Source organism: Peromyscus maniculatus, chromosome 3 (assembly GCF_049852395.1).
Source record: "Peromyscus maniculatus bairdii isolate BWxNUB_F1_BW_parent chromosome 3, HU_Pman_BW_mat_3.1, whole genome shotgun sequence".
NCBI classification, from domain to species: domain Eukaryota; kingdom Metazoa; phylum Chordata; class Mammalia; order Rodentia; family Cricetidae; genus Peromyscus; species Peromyscus maniculatus.
In genome coordinates this window covers 113,287,982-113,303,711 of record NC_134854.1, presented here as the reverse complement: position 1 = coordinate 113,303,711, position 15,730 = coordinate 113,287,982, and positions in this window count along the sequence as shown.

Genomic DNA, 15,730 nt, shown 5'->3' with positions numbered 1-15,730 from the left:
GGAGTGGTGGTAGAAAGCAGAAAGGTATATAAGGTGTGAGGACCAGAAACTAGAACCATTTGGCTGGTTAAGCATTTGGCTGGTTAAGCATTCAGGCTTTTGAGCAGCAATTCAGCTGAGATCCATTCTGGATGAGCACTTAGAGGCTTCCAGTCTGAGCAGACAAGACCAGCTGAGGATCCGGCAAGGTGAGGTAGCTGTGGCTTGTTCTGTCTCTCTGATCTACCAGCATTGACCCCAATAACTGGCCTTGGGTTTGATTTTATTAATAAGAACTTTTAAGATTCACGCTACACCCCAAAGCTGGGCTCTGCTAGAGGCAGGCTCAAGCTCTGGACGAGATTTCCTTGAGCACAGGCTTAGTGAGCTCTAGACTCTGGGATCCAACCCTAGCATGGAAAGATGAATTAGGGAAGGGAGGGAGGAAGGAGGGAGGGAAGAAGAGAGAGAGGGAGAAAGAGAGAGCAAGATCCCTTTAAACTGTTGGACTAGGGCAGTGGTGGCTCACTCCTTTAATCCCAGCACTCGGGAGGCAGAGCCAGGCAGATCTCTGTGAGTTCGAGGCCAGCCTGGTCTACAGAGTGAGATCCAGGAAAGGCGCAAAGCTACACAGAGAAACTCTGTCTCAAAAACACCAAAAATAAAAATAAAATAAACTGTCGGACTGAGAAAAACCCTAACATTTCTTAAAATTTGGGGAGAGACACTCACAGACTCAGACTTTTTAATTTGGAAAATTACAGACAGTTGCTTCTTGTAGCCCCAGCTTGTTAAATAAAGCACGTGTCACCCCATAGTTCTGTTACGTTGTGAGGGTCCCCCACCCCCCGCTAGGCACAGCCCATACCTGGGGGTTCTCTTTCCCTTTGGCTTGTCTGCTCCCAGATTGCTATCCTGGACTAACTAGTCATGGGCTTCATTACCTGGGAGGTTTAATTGCCTCCCACTGAGATGCAGACTTGGCCAGGGAAGCCTTCAAGGTCATTAGTTTCCATTTTCTCCCAGCATCAGCACCTGCCCAGGAGTTAAGTTCATCCTCAATTTAAAGACAAGGTCACAGATACTCAGAGAGGTGAGGAAAGGTCAGAAGGTCCAGGCCTGGAAAACAAGCGTAGGGAGTTGTTTACAAACATGGTTTCAGTCAACCAGACTCAATTGGTATGTCTTTAAAAAAAAACAAATTTTAGTAAATAAAAGTAACATTACATTTAATGATTTTTGGCATTAAAAAGTATCTTTATCCCAGCCATCTGAAGTGTCAGGTGGTATGAAGTTCACTCACAATGCTCTGCAGCGATCCTACCACCCTTTCCCAGAACCTGTTCATCTTCCTAAATGAAAACTGTCCCCATCAAGCACTCACCCGACACGCCTTCCCATGTCCTGAAGTCACCTTGCTACTTCCTGTGCCTCTGCGGTTGGCTGCTCCAGAGACCTCATAGATTAGAATCATACATTCTGACTGCTGTTGCTTTTCTCAATGCTAAGATAAAAGCCACATAAGAAGGAAGGGTTTGTTTCTGCTCAAGCTTGGAGAGGGTGGGAAGACATGGTGGTAGGAACAGAAGGTGGCATGGGGCTTTTCTTCTAATCATAACAAGATGCCATCTTGGACTTTGCCCTGTAGCCATGGCAACAACCAGAGCAGACCAAGACAGTGGTAGCTTGGTAATAGTGAGGGAGCTATCGATGTTCCCTCATAAATAGGAGGATCAGGAGAATCTTGCCTTGGGATTTCAGGTATGACTCCCTTCTTCGGTTGCAAGGGATGTGATCGTTAGCGTTATGTTGATGGCTAACTTTATGTTTAAAAATCTCTGTGTTTAGCCAGGCGGCGGTGGCGCACGCCTTTAATCCTTAATCCCAGCACTCGGGAGGCAGAGGCAGGCGGATCTCTGTGAGTTCGAGGCCAGCCTGGGCTACCAAGTGAATTCCAGGAAAGGCGCAAAGCTACACAGAGAAACCCTGTCTCGAAAAAAACAAAAAACAAAAAAACAAAAAAAAAAATCTCTGTGTTTAAGAGAACTATAAAGCAAAATTAGACCTCCAAAAGTTAAGGGCTACTAAAGTTAATTTTTTTACTGCCGTTTCTGCATCTGTAAACAAGCTTGTTTTGCACAAAAGGACCTACTGCTTGCATGAGAACAAATTGTAACTTTGTGGTTTTTTGCCTTTATAACCTCATGACTGAGGTGGCTGGGCGATGCATTTGGGAATCTTAAGTCCCCAGAATAGACCTGGTGCCAATTTATGAAACAAAAGCCTCTTCATTGTTGGAATTTATTAATGGTCAGAATTAGGGAATTTCTGAATGACCCCAAACCCATAATGTTTGGGGGCTTGTCTAGGATTGGACATTCAGCCAGATCTGTCTCTTCTGGCCAGCCTTGGGATCCTGGAGGCTCTGGGCTTAGCCAGAGCTGAGACATCTGATAGGCCCAGTGTTTGGAGGGAGCCACTGGTAGGTTCTCAATGCTTAGATGGTGAGAAAAGAGGCATCAGAAAACCTCCAGAGGTACAGGTAAGGATCCTGTCTGTAGTGTGTATTTGTGAAACTTGTGGAAGAGCTGGACGCAGCACAGATTCCCGAGTCAGAGAACATTAGGGATGCCGCTGGCCCTTGTTTGGTTTTGGTTTATCTCAGTGGCCACCAAATTGTAGAATTTTATCTGTCTGTTTTGTGTTGATTAGATTGTGTGTGTGGTGCTGCATCTTCTTAAGAAAAAGGAGTAGGCTAGCTGTGGCACGCACACACTGCTTGCTGGCTAGGGTGTCTCTCCGCTTCCTCCTGCACCGTCCTCTGTCTATAGCCAGGACTCTACATTTTTTGTCTCTTAAGCTTTCTTTGTTCTCAGCTTACCCTGTTCCTCCCCCTGGTCACTGGATTCAGTTTTACAGGGACTCAGGTGTCTTTTAGGAATAGATCATATTAAAATGTGACTTATGCTCTTCTACTTCAACCGAAAGCTGGCTATGGAGTTGGGGCATGGCTCCCCTCCTCTAGACACAAGCATGCTTGTTTAAAGGTTTCCTACAAAATCTCTGTCCTGTGTCAGGTGGGCGACCTGACTGTGTGACAGAGAAAGGAGAGAAAACAAGACAAAAGGATAGCTATTCCCAATGGGGATTAGTGCTACTCATCTCATATTCTTTTTGGTTTTGGTTCAACAACCTAAAATAGTGATTATCAACCTGTGGGTCACAACCCCTTTGGAGTCAGATATCAGATTTCCTGCATATCAGATATTTGCATTATGGTTCATAACAGTAGCAAAATTACAGTTATGAAGTAGCAATGAAATAATTTTATGGTTGGGGGTCACCACAACATGAGGAACTTTATTAAAGGGTCACAGCATTAGGAAGGTTAAGAACCACTGCTCCTAAACTTTGTTAAAATGTGAATCTTATCTCAAGATTCATAAGATGATTATGTAAACTTTCTGTACCTCAAGATTTGTAAGTTTATTGGGTATTGCTAAAGGCCTATAAAATCTGTAATTAAAAGTTCGCTTAGCATGAGGGTTGATGGATGAAAAATCTATACTTTACTACAGTGTACTGTATGTGTAACTTAGATAAAATTCTTGTTTTAAAAGGAATGGATATTTTTGAATAACAGTGGGTTCAAGATATTTTGGATTGGGATGGGTTTTTGTGTTGGTTGTTTTTTTACTTTTTTGTTCTTCTGGGCCCTGCCACCCAGCTTCCAAATAAGTGCACACTGAGTCTTATTCTTACTTATAAATGCCCGGCCTTAGCTTGGCTTGTTTCTTGCCACCTTTTCTTCACTTAAACTATCCCATCTACCTTTTGCCTCTGGGCTTTTACCTTTTCTATTTCTGTATATCTTTTCTTTGCTTCTTAATCCATGTCTGGCTGGGTGGCTGGGTGGCTGGGTGACTGGGTGGCTGGGTGGCTGGGTGGCTGTTTCGCTGTTTCCTTTTCTCGCTCCTTGATCCCCTCCCAGATTTCTTCTCCTATTTATTCTCTCTGCCTTCCAGCCCCACCTATCCTTTCTCCTGCCTAGCTATTGGCTGTTCATCCATTTATTAGACCAATCAGATGTTTTAGACAGGCAAAGTAACACAGCTTCACAGAGTTAAACAAATACAACATAAAGGATTACAACACATCTTTGCATCATTAAACAAATGTTCCACAGCATAAACAAATGAAATACATCTTAAAATAATATTCTACAACATTTTTGTGTGGTGATTTTTGTCCTGAGAGTAAGAATAACAGATGAGGGAGGGGAAATGACAAAAATAAGGTTTATTTTTTTTAAAAAATTGGGAAACAACACTGAAAAGGCTATGATGATTTAAAAATGTAATAATCTTTATTCATCAATCAAGGCAACATAAATGAGGTTTGTTTACTGTGTTCAGTAACTATTTGTTCTTTTTAAAAATATGGCTAGATAACAGGTCTTCTGGATATCAGCTTCATCTCAGAATAATGTCATAGGTTAAACCAAAATGTTTGTCCTTGAATGTTCTCAAAATTCATCGAGTCTGCAAGCATCAGTGGTCTAATATATGTGAACATTCTTCTAGTATTTTGCCAGTTCTAGTTTTCACTTTAAATCGAGGGCTATAGCCAGATACATACCTGAGCTAATAGAATACATCGGCTCAGGACCCAGAAGACTAGACCTGAGAAATCCATTTAAAAGGACCAAGACAGAAAATGTTGCCAGAAGCAGAACCAAGTAGGAAATCTTCAGAAAGTAAGCTGTCTGAAAAGAAAAAAAAAAATCAGCCCAGGCCTCCTGGCTTAAGGCTACTTGCCTCTGGCCAGGTTCTGATGCCAACCTGACAGCCCTGTCTAGCATCCCTAGTTGGATCTTCTGATTAAAAATATGACTTTATAAAAGACCAGCAGAGGTTTGATGTCACGAGATAAGATCTGACCAGGGTTTTGGACAGACTAAGATGTCAGAGAGCTGTATTATTCTAGATAAAGAATAGCAGAGGCTTGAGAAACAGGGTGAATTAGGATGGAAAGGATAAAAGAAAAATTTTAAATATGAGGAAGGAGATGAGAAGCTAAGGAGTTGGGGCCACAGCTCTGAGCATCAAAAACTGAGATATTCCTATCTTATGATGTAGCAAGACAATGGCAAAAGCATTTGGCAAGAGCATATGGAATCTCTCTCCTTACCTAAGGTCTATTCAGGCTAACAGAACCTGACTTGAAAATGTATATCTGGCCTCTTTGTCTTTGCAAACTTTGTTAAGCCTAGATATTTAGATAAACTGAATGATACAAGAAACTGTAGTATTCTATGATGATGTGCTATAAGGGGATCAACATTATGATTAACAGTCTCTCTATGGTCAACATTTATGATTTGAAGTTTTATTTTGATACTAAAAGAGCTCCAATTCAAGAACTGTAATTTTTAAGGTGATAATTAGGACATAAAAGTTAATAGTCACCTTATAAATGAACAAATTCTTCAATATGCTCATAACTCTTTTCTAGTCATGCTAAGAACAAATGTAATTCATTGACAGGGATAAAATTTATTTAATCTTCTGTGTATGTTTTCAAGGTTAAACCTAAAACAAGTGACTAAAAACAAGTCAGATGCAGTTGGCCAGTCAGTGGTGGCACATGCCTTTTAATCCCAGCCCTTGGGAGGCAGAGGCCGATGGATCTCTGTGAGTTCGAGGTCAGCCTGGTCTACAGAGTGAGTTTTAGGACAGCCAAGACTGTTACACAGTAAAATCCTGTCTCAAAAAAACAAAACAACAACAACAAGAATAGTGAGATGTACTTGATAGATAACCTTCAAAAATCTTCAGAGACCTGCTGAACGTGGCATTTAAAGTGTTCAGTGAAAAAGGCTTCCTGTGTTAGACAAAAAATGCCAACTCCTAGAGGCAACCCTATGATCTCCTCCAAAGAAGATGACACCACCTGGATTGTGGTAATGCTAACCATTGGACAAAACTGCCCCATGCCTCACCCACCCCCTGGACCATGATGAGACTGTGGACAAGGAGGACACTGGAGAGTTTACTGCCCCTCTTTGTCTTGCCAAGGTGGGCCAGTCTCTCAGATTCCTCACCCACAGGAGAGTCTCTCAGATCTTTTCAGTCTGGCAGCCGAAGTCTTATGCTGCCCTGTGTGGCAGAGTTAATACTGCCACAGAGATCTGCCTACCTCTGCCTCCCTTGTGTGGTCTTCAACTCTTGGAGTTTTTTGTGCTTCTTTTCCTATGCTGCCATGGCAGCCGCATGGGGAGGTAAGGACTGCCAGAGTCCATATCTAGGTTTTCTCCTTGCTGGAATCTATTCAGTCCGTCCTGGTAGCAGTTGTCAGAAACAGCCCAGGATCTGGCTCCTTGCCCTGGAGACTTCTGGGCCCCCCACTAACCATCAGCTTTTCCCAGTGGTTTTAATTCATATTTGTTGATGTAAATAGAGGTCTCACCTCAGAAAGAATAAGTTTATTTTGAACCAAATATGAATGAGTAGGTCCTAGGCACACAGACTCGGGTAGCAGCTACTATTAAGCAATAGCACTGACAGAATTCAAACACATTTGGGGGAATAGGGGAAATGGGGTCTTCACACATTGTTGTTGAAAAACAAAATAGTGTGGTCACCATGACCGACGAGGAGGTTCCACACACACACTGACAGCAGAGTCCATGCAGGATCTAGCACACTGGTGAGGTGCTTGTAACCAACTATTAACCTACTATCTGCTCTGGACCATATGCAGGGCCCTGGAAGTATCTTCCTTAGTAGGTCTGTTCTGTGTTCATGTCAACATTATCCTGAGCACTTAAAAACTGGAAGTGACCCCAGTGTCTGCTGCCCCACAACAGGTGAAGAAAGTGCCATGCACACATACACACGGTGGACTCTTACAGGACGACACAGATGGGTCTGAGGTCATCAACTAAGTCAAGACAAGTGCTGTGTGGATGCACTTGGAGTCCTAGAGGAGCTTCTATTTGGGAAACAAGTTGTTTATTGTGATGGTGTTTTATCACAACAATGGAAAATCTATCTAATACAACCAGGCTGGTCTTGAACTCATAGAAATCCACCTGCCTTTTCTTCCTGAGTGCTGGGAATAAAGGCATGCACCATCATACTGTGTTTTCACAATGTGCTTTTAGCACACAGCACTACAACTTCAAGATCTAACCATATTGACCTACAGATTTGATCCATCTGTTTAAACCGTTGTGTAATTTTGTATGTTTTGACTATTATTTCCTGCTTTAATTACCCATTTTCTGATGTAGAGAAATGAAGATTCTTCCAACTTGCTCACACTCATGATTTTTGGTAACTATTTGCCCTCCCTGTGTGAACTATGAATGTCCTTTCAGACTGTGTCCTGGGCATTCTAGCCAATTGTTTTACAGTATTAATGAGATTTATTTCACACATCGTAACTTTGCCCCTCAAGTCTGTAACCATTAGTTACCACCGTCACCCCAACCTGTTCCCACCATCCCCAGCCCCGAGCTACTGATCTCCTTCCTGTCTCTGTGCTTTGGCTCATTCTGGATATTTCACACCCACCAGATCATATGATAACCATCCCTTCTCAGATTGTTTTTTTTCATGGAGCATAGCATTTCCAGGAATCATCCATGTTGCAGCATGTATCAGAATTTTCATTAAACTTTTTTACAGTGAGGCTTGGTGATGTATGCTCCTAATCCCAGCACTCAGGAAGCTGAAGCAGGAGGATTGTGAGTTCAGTGCTGTCCTGGGCAACATAGCAAGACCCTGTATCAAAACGACAAGTAAATAAAAAAAACATATGAACTATTATTATTTTTAAAGATTTGTTATTTATGATGTATACAGTGTTCTGCCTGCACACCAGAAGAGGGTACCAGATCTTATTACAGATGGTTGTGAGCCACCATGTGGTTGCTGGGAACTGAACTCAGGACCTCTGGAAGAGCAGCGAGTACTCTTAACCTCTGTGCCATCTCTCCAGCCCTGAACTATTATTTTTTAACTTTTTAAGTATCTCACTTACTTAAATGTGTGTTGATATGAACTGTGTTTCATTCTGGATTGTGCTGAAAGATTCAAACCTGGCTACCCTAAGGAATTTGGTTAGGATATGAATACTAGAGTTTATTCATATTCATGTTCACGATTATTGTATGTAGTTCAGGATCCGTTTCCACAATCCTGACACCAAAAAAGCTCTGAAGCCACTGTTCCATAAATGTACAGTACTCTCTTTTAGCAGGGAAAAGTGGCCTGAACCAAGCTGAATGCATTCACACTCTTTACTGATTCCATTGAGTGTAAAGACTCATGTTCCAAGGCAGAAATACTGATACACTATGGGTGTAGAAATTGATTTGTTTTTTTCAGTTGGATTAAAGAATTTAAAGTTAGGAAGAGTTTGAAAGTCAAGCAAGGCCAAAGCTTATTCAAAGAAGATACTTTCATTGGAGTTTAAAAGAGAAATTCCAGGAAGGCAAGCTGTAAGGCTTAGCACCTATCCAGAGGAGGGGGATGGAAGAGAGAAGCCATAGCATTTGAATTAAGCCAGCATGGAAGCCAACCTCTCGGCAGACAATCAGCTATGCTGAAGTGGGGTTTCAGAGGCAGAGTGAGAAAGCCCAAAGAAACCCCAAAAAGCATACTTGGACCCTGAGCCGTCATCTAAAAGAAATTTAGGCAGACAACCCCAGCCTAACCTCATGGTGGTTGGAGGGGCTATCCTAAGGAACAGGAATTCTGGAAAGGAAAAATGCATTCTGTCATTAAAAGGACAATTATTCCTCCTACATCTTTAGCATGGCTTAAGGCAAGCCTACATCCGGTTGATTGGCCAGGTGATTGACCTGTTCAGCTAGATTAATGTGCGTATGGTTGGGGTAGCTTGTAATATGAGATCCCCATCTGGGCCAGAGATTTCATCCACTTAACCTGAAGGAGCCGGCTTTCTCACTGGACCTTTACTGTTGCCATGATAAGACCAATGCGCTGACGGTAGGAAGCCGCCACTGGGAGTAGAAATATAAAAAAAAGCTAGCCGGGCGTGGTGGCGCACGCCTTTAATCCCAGCACTTGGGAGGCAGAGGCAGGCGGATCTCTGTGAGTTCGAGGCCAGTCTGGACTACCAAGTGAGCTCCAGGAAAGGCGCAAAGCTACGCAGAGAAACCCTGTCTCGAAAAAAAACCAAAAAAAAAAAAAAAAAAAGCACCACACGGGTTGTCTTTTAAACGAAGCTAAATAAATAAGGACACACATCTGTCTCAGATATTTTCAGTAAAGACTTGCGGACATGTACAACAAAAAGCTCTCCAAACTGGCAGAACCACTTCCCTCTTTGGTTAGCACGTGGGATTGTTCACCGTCCCTGGTCTTTGCCTAGAGTGGATGCTTTTCTCTGGTTACTGGCAAGGATGAGAGCATGAGCTCTTCTGGGCAGGAGCCATCCCCCTTGTAGAAACTGTTTTCTTCAGGTTTGTTTGTTTGTTTGTTTGTGTGTTTGTTTTTTAGCTCTTTGCCATTGGAATTCAGAGAGAAGGGCTCTGAAAATATGGCACTTTTTGGCATGCTGAACATTTAGATCCATTGACTCAAAAACATAACTCTTGCCTCCAAGGGGATTAGAGATGGTTTATTCGGGAGCTAAATATGAGTGGCTGTGTCACTGGATCACAGATTTAGGTCACCCCAAATTTCACATTCCAATGTGAAAGCAGTTTCATGAAAGTTTCAGAGTAACATAGTAAGGAAGGCCATAAACCAAGACTCTCGTGAGCTATAGTGACAGAAACTCTAGGTAGGTGGTTACAGCAAAGTGGGGGGACGTTCGTCATGGGCCTTGGGTGCTAAGGCCTTTCGGTTGGTGGAAACCATGATTTTGTTAATACTCCCCCCAAGTTTTTATCTTTAGTCACAGGAGGTTAGGTCTGACACAGAGGTGGGCACTTAATGGCTACTTAAGGGGCTGAAGATAGCCTGAGATAAGTAGTAATTAGTTGCAGGACCAACAACATTTTAACCTCTCCACAATCATTGAAGTTTTAATCAAGTCATTGGCCTTGTAGGTTTCACCTTGAAGATGTAGCTTCTTTCTGGGAACTTCTGTTCACCCAACAAAGGAAGGGGAAGGTCTGCTGGCCTTGAATTAGCGTGTGCTCGGAATCCAGATCCTGTCACCTTCGTTCCTGTAAGTCCTGGGTGCCAGCTGAGAGAGAGAGAGAGAGAGAGAGAGAGAGAGAGAGAGAGAGAGAGAGAGAGAGAGAGAGAGAGAGAGATTGATTTCACAACGAGATCTCACTCATGTCTTTTTGTACCTCTCTTCCCTGGTGCTACACTTTCTTCAAAGTTCTCCTAACTTTGACCTGCCAAAGAGCAAGCAGATAGCCCAGGCTCTTTCCTGGACTCCCATTTGCTGCCACGCTAGAAGAAAGCCCGAGTCTGCTGGTACACCTGGACAGATTCGTGTCACACACCACTGGCTTCTAGTTTGGCCCCTTAGCAGAGCTTGTATGAGCCACAGTCTGTCCCACACCCCAGGCTACTGTATGAAGACACTGAATGTTCTCCAAACCCACTGAGTTCCCTTAAACAGCCTTCGTTGTCTCCACTGTCTCTACCCTGTAGGAAGAGGGGGATAAAGAGGGTTGAGTCCTGTTGGACTATGGGAGTCACACCCTGGGCTGTGATTTCTTCTTGTACTTGAATACATTTGTATTCCTTATCTCCTTTCTAATCTGTCTATTCCCGGCAGCGAGCCTTGGGAGGAGGTCCTGGAAACTTCCCTTTGTCCAACACAGCAGACTGTACATCGCAGCAGTTTTCATTTGTTCATATGATGAAGAACTTGAATTTATCTTCTAAAACATTTCCTCGAAGCCCTGAGATAATAATAGTAGGGGATAAACTAAGAAATTTCCAATAAAGATTCCTGCCTTGGGGCTGGAGAGAAGGCTCAGTTGGCTGAGAGTCTTTACTGCCCTTTCAGAGGACCTGAGCAATTCCCTTCCCCCACATCAGGGATGTCACAACTTAATGTAATTCTAGCTCAAGAGAGATCCAACACCCTCTTCAGGTCTCCACTTAAAAATAAAATAAAGCTAAAAAAAAAAGATTCCCACTTTTTCTCAATACCAGTTTTTAGGACACATAGTGTAGAGATGGCAGGAAGATGCTCTCCTCTAACTAACTGGAATTTCAGCTCATTAATGCTTCTGACAGATGGGAAAACCCCCAGGCTGTTTTATTCAGCCATGTCAGATTATGCCTTTAAAAAAAAAAGCAACCTGTGTGTGAATGTTGAGATATATGGGTTTTGTTTTGTTTTAGCTGAAGCTCCCTTGCTGGCTACTTAAATTTATTTACACAAGCTGCTTCTTGGGCCAGGAAGGAGACAGGAACATCTCACAGGAAGTCACTGTTCCTCTGACAGGAAGTCACCTGTGCAGTGATGGGAAGTCTCAGGTGGAGAACTCACAATTTGAAAACTGTGAGGCTGACAGAAAAAATGGCTCCTTCCCTCAGTGAACATAACAGAAGAGCATGGAGAAGAAACTTAACAGAAGAGCATGGAGAAGAAACTGAAGCTCCTCTTTCCCAAAAATGTATTATTTAGCCGGGTGGTGGCGCACGTCTTTAATCCCAGCACTTGGGAGGCAGCAGAGGCAGATGGATTTCTGTGAGTTCAAAGCCAGCCTGGTCTACAAAGAACAGCCAGGACTGTTACACAGAGAAACTTTGTCTTGAAAAACAAACAAACAAAAAGTATTATATATTTATGGGGCTGGAGCAATGGCTCAGCAGTTCAGAGCACCGGTTTTCTTCCGGAGGACCCAGGTTTGGTTCCCAACACCCATATGGCAGCTCATAAGCATCTGTAATTCCAGTTTTATGGGATCCAACACCCTCTTCTGGCTTCCTCAGGTACCAGGCATTCATATGGTACACAGACATATATTCAGGCAAAACATCTATACACATAAAAAAATAATTAAGGCCAGGCGGTGGTGGCACACACCTTTAATCCCAGCATTCAGGAGGCAGAGCCAGGCAGATCTCTGTGACTTTGAGGCCAGCTTGTTCTACAGAGTGAGATCCAGCAAAGGCGCAAAGCTACTACACAGAGAAACCCTGTCTAGAAAACAACAACAACAACAAAAATCCAAATAATAATAATTAAAAAAAATTTAAGTTTGTGTGTGGTATATATGTGTATGTGTTCCTGTGTGTACAGTTGGAGAACAGGGGTCAACATTGGGTGTCCTTTTTAATCACTCTCCATCTTATTATTTTTTATAATTACCTTTGTGTGTGTGTGTGTGTGTGTGTGTGTGTGTGTATGTCCCTGTGTATGTGTTCCTGTATGGTCATGTGTATATATTGGTGCACTTATGGATGTCAGTGGACAGTCTCGGGGAGCGGGGGTTCCACCTTGTTTGAAGCAGGGTTTGTTGTGGTTTTATAGTTGAAGATACCAGCAGGCCCACAGCATTCCCAAGATTCTCCTGGTTCTTCCTCCCATCTTGCTACAGGCTTGCTGGGATTATAAATACTCACTATTGAGCTCAGCTTCACATGTGTCCTGGGAATTTGAAATCAGGTTCTCATGTTTGTATGGTATATTATATTATATTATATTATATTATATTATATTATATTATATTATATTGTATTATATTGTTTTGTATTGTATTGTATTATATTATATTGTATTATATTATATTATTATTCAGGGTCTTTCACTGAACTTTCTGTATTGGTTGGCCTGGCTGGCCAGGAGCTTCCAGAGTCTACCTGTCTCTACTGCCCCAGGTCTGGGAGCCACCATGCCTGGCTATTTTGAGGATTTGGAGAGATGAGCTCAAGACTTCATGCTTGTACAAGCACTTTCCTGACAGCTGTCTCCCCAGCCCCCCGACATTTATCTTAATGATGTGTTGGTGCAGCTGTGGGTGAACCCCTCCTGTCACACCCCTTGCCTCCAGTGTGAACCTTAGCTTTGTGCAGTGCGGGCATGGGGGTGGGGGGCTTCTGCCTTTCACTTTTCCTCAGGCCCTCCGTGGGATGGATGATGCCCAGTCCCACACTGGTGCAGTAGAGAAGTCCACAGATTCCTGCACTGGTCTCTCTCCCTTTGATGCTCTCACAGACACATCCGGGAGTCATGTTCACCAGGAGTACAGCCCAAAGCTAGTTCACATGCAAAATTAACTGTCATGGAAACAGAGGATGCACACTGCCAGCCACTGGGGCAGTTCTGGAGTGCAAGGAGTAGGGGAACCCAAGGACTGGTTCAGGAGTCCAGCAGGGAGTCACCTCTAGACAGCTGGACCCCCACATGTGCCTAAGATGGTACGTAGCCCAGTCTGGTTTCTATCTCTCAGTCTTCCTCCTCAGATCCCAACAGGTACAGGGATTGTAGGTGTGTTTCCTCATGTCAGGCCACGTGTCTGTACTTCTAGGGAGGCTCAAGGCTTTGACAAGCTGCCTACAATTTTATTTCCTTCCTTGTTTCCTTTCCCAATGTGTGTGTGTTTTCCTGCATGTACGTGTGTACATTACATGTGTTCAGTGCCGTTAGAGGACAGGAGAGAGCATCCGATTCCCAGAAACTGGAGTTACAGGTGGTTTGGGGCTGCCATGCGGGTGCTGGCAATGGAATCTGGCTCCTCCACAGGAGCAGCCAGTGCTCTGAACTCCGGGACCATCTCTCCAGCCCCACTGTCTGCAGTTTCTTCCTCTGCAGCCACTGTTCTCAAGGGATGCCATGGGAAGAAGGGGATGCCTGAGTGAGGAGAAAGGGCCTCCTATCCTCAAGAAGCTCTTGCTGGAAGCCAACGTTCATTAATCCTGGCAGAGGGAGATGGGGCCACTCAGGTAAAACAACCTTCAGTGAGTAAGTGCAGTGGGAAAGATGGACCCTCCAGCAGAGCAAGCCTGGGCAGCAATGAGAAACAGTGCTTTCCCTAATTAAGGGCCGCCATTATCTTCTGCAAGCAGAGTTCTAGAAAGCGCTTGGCCAAAGAGAAGGCTTTCCAGCACCCCTGGCACTTCCTGAGTGGGCAGGACGACAGGCTGCAAACACTGCCAATCCTCTACTTGTTTGTTTACTTTTTTATGGACAGGGTCTTGTTATGTACCCCCGGCTATCCTGGCACTTATTATGTATCCCAGGCTGGCCTCAAACTTACAGCAATCCTCCTGTCTCAGCCTCCCAAGGGCTGGCATTATAGACATGTACTACCATATCTGGCACAATCCTGACTTGTAAAAATAAATCTTTTTTTTTCTTCAAGAAAAGCAGGGATTTATGAGATAGTTGAACATTTGAGTTGTATGTGTATATTTTAAAGCTTTTACATTTCTGTCTAAATCACGTGTGTACATGTATGGGTGTGCATGTCCTCCTGCTCAGGTGGAGGTCAGAAGAGAACTTGTGGGCATCTGTTCACTTTTCTCTTCATGGGTCCTGGAGGTTGAACTCAGGTTGTCAGGATTGGCAGCGGGTATCTACGTGCTGAATTATCTCTCTGGCCCTCTATATGTGTACTTATTTATTTCTTTGACACAGAATACCTATGCAACCCTGGCTGGTCTGGAACTTACTCTGTAGACCAGGCTGGCTTTGAACTCACAGAGATCCACCTGCCTGTGCCTCTCAACTCCTGGAGTTGAAGGTGTGTGCCACCATGCCTAGCTCTAGATGTGCATGTTATGACCAATGCATTGCTGCTAATTTTCGAGGTGTGGCGACAGTATTGTGGTAGTCCGTATAGAAGTGGGCCTTGTCTGTTAGACTCACAGTGGAGTCCAGATGGAGCCACCACTGTCTTTGTCCTCCCTATCAAAACGGAAGTCGCCGCTGCCGCTGGGATTGACCCAGGGTTGAAGGAGGTGCCACAGCACTGGACAGTCACGAGGCTTCAGGTCCCCAGGCCCTCTTATATTATTCTGTCACCTGTTGTGACTCCACCTATAAAATGATTTCTCAAAAGTACCGAATGGTTACAAAAAGGTGGTGGGTGCCCTCCAATGTGACAGTACCCATAGGAAAAGTTAGCTGTGCAGACTTTTCCTCCTGGTCCTGCAGTGCCCTAGACAGAGGCCCAGCTTGGCGCCATGGCTCTGGGGTGGCTTGGCGCCATGGCTCTGGGGTGGCTTGGCATGCTCCATGTGAGGGCCCAGGGCAGGCCTTGGCTCTGAGCTGCTGCCGGAGTCACCGGCTGGATATCAGGGCATCCCTTTGTTTCCTCTGTTTATTTCACGACTGCTTCTATTTTGGCAGCTGGTCTTGGTTTTCTATTTAGAGAGGCAGCAGAGCCCGCTTCTTAAATAGATGTAAACACTTCGATTCAAAGGCAAATGGGAAGTAACAGTGCAGGTGGTACTCAGATATTGTAAAAAAAAAAATTCTTTAGGGTGTTAAGGAAATGACAGAAGTTTGGGAGGAACCGGATGACAAGTTTCAGGAAATATTTTCTTATTTTATTTATCAGGTTGACAAAGTGTCCTCACACAATCTGTTTTTCTCTTGTCCCCGGGGATCTGTGCTAGGGGCCACAGGGGTGGCTTGGGAGGTCTTCTGAGGCCTTCTCAGATGAAGTATTAACACCCAGGGAAGAAGAGCAGAGACATGGAAGGCAGCAAAGCTCTTCACCCATGGGCACCAGACATCATTCCTCACTGGCTTTGTAAATGACCAAAACTCTGGGAAGGGGGCGTATACAATGTGAAAG